The sequence below is a fragment of the Lycium ferocissimum genome, unplaced genomic scaffold, assembly GCF_029784015.1.
Source record: "Lycium ferocissimum isolate CSIRO_LF1 unplaced genomic scaffold, AGI_CSIRO_Lferr_CH_V1 ctg8453, whole genome shotgun sequence".
Classification (NCBI taxonomy): Eukaryota; Viridiplantae; Streptophyta; class Magnoliopsida; order Solanales; family Solanaceae; genus Lycium; species Lycium ferocissimum.
The window spans coordinates 22,122-24,132 of record NW_026727257.1 but is presented as its reverse complement, the minus strand read 5'-3'; positions in this window follow the sequence as shown (position 1 = coordinate 24,132).

Below are 2,011 nucleotides of genomic sequence, written 5' to 3'. Positions count from 1 at the left end.
AGGAGCATTGACCTGGTATGACCATCTGCCCGAGCACTCAATCACTTCTTTTGAAATGCTCACGGATGCGTTCATAAAAGCCCATGCCGAAGCTAAAAAGGTGCTGGCCCGGAAGGCGGATATCTTCCGCATAGCCCAAAGGGATGATGAGCTACTACGAGAATTTGTGAACCGCTTCCAAAGAGAACAAATGAAGATCCCTCCGGTTCTGGAAGAATGGGCCGCACAAGCTTTTACCAAAGCACTTAACCCTCGGAGCTCGATGGCCTCATTCAAACTGAAAGAAAATTTGTTGGAATATGAGGCTGTAACCGGGCATGTTCATAACGAGTGTACGAATCAAAGATTCGGGTAGAGGATGACCAACTCGAGCTCCCCCGGGACCCGTAAATATGAGCAAAAGCTCTGAAAGGTCAAAAAAAACTTACGAGCCTGAGATGCGATCATCGAGGGAAAGATACAGGCCATACTCTCATTCGGAGAAACCAGGCTTAAGGGTGGATAAATCAAGGGTTGGCCCCATTCACTTCTGTGGTCATGGTGATAAACGGGCTGAGCGCCCGTCGAACAGTCGAGGTCTATTGTTTAGAAGCGATGCCGGGAGTTCGGCTAGCAACAAAGACTTACCAAGGATATCGGAGTACAACTTCAACATCAATACCTCGGATCTCGTCTCGGCTATTGGCCGTATAGCAGAAGCAAGATAGCCGAGACCACTGAGGTCAGATCAAAGTCAACGGGACCCGAGCGTGGTGTGTGAGGATCATGGAACCCATGGGCACAGAACTGAGGACTATCGCCAACTAAGGGAGCAGGTGGCTCGCTTATTGAAGAATGGCCACCTTCAAGAGTTCTTGAGTGAACAAGCTAAAGGCCACTACAAGGAAAGGGAATCTCACAAACGGGCTGAACCGGTGGAACCTCAACATATAATCAATATGATGATCGGGGGAACATATGCTCCTCGAGGACCGGTGATGTCACACCCTAACAAAGGTAGGGCATGACGGGCATCCGACTCTCATCAGAGTCGAGCGAACCCTCAGACATTCGCTCTATCAAAATCATTATCTTTATAACGATTACGAAAACTTTCAATAAAATAAGTACTTTAAACCAATTGAAATCATCTAAAATAAATACTCTTCTAAAATCCACAAATGACTCAACTAACATCACTTTGTCGACATCTCGACAAACATACCACAGACACCGTCTACGTGTCTCTAAGAAGTAAACCGAACATTATGAGTCGCACGTGGCCCTAACATACCCATAATCATTCGTATCTATACATGACTTAGCACAGCTCCAGAATGAGGTGGAACTTACTAATCCTAACTAACGTCAAGCATCCTAGCCATACACTTAACCTGCCAAACAATCTGGGGCTGCGGGCATGAACACAGCGTCCCCACCCAAAAGGATGTTAGTACGGATAATGTACTGAGTATGTAAGGTGGTAACAAATCATAATCACAATTTGACTTAGGAAATAAGAAATCACAATCTAACTCAATACCTGCAGCCTTCACTGGAAGAAACATAAATGTGCACACGAAGTCTCAAAACAATCTTTGAGTAAATAATGCAATCCAACACAAATGCCGCTTCCGACATGTTAACAGAATGGTCCCTTTGGACAGCCGCTTCTGGCTAGTATCACAATAGTCCCTTCGAACAGCCGTTTCTGGCTAGTATCACAATAGTCCCTTCGGACAGCCGCTTCCGGCATAATAATGATGGCCCCTTTGGGCAGCCGCTTTCGGCTTAATAATAATGGCCCCTTCGGGCAGCCGCTTCCGGCTTAATATCACCATCATATCAACATAAACTCAATCCACAAATATCAATTTCAATTCATAGCATAAGTCACTAATCAGTTCATCACAATCCAGTTAGTAGCCGTAGTCTTTCATAAGAAGTTATCAAATTTGTATCTCACTAGACTTAGGAGGACATACTTCCAGGGTTGAGGGTAGAATTGTTATGAAATTCTTACTACTTATAT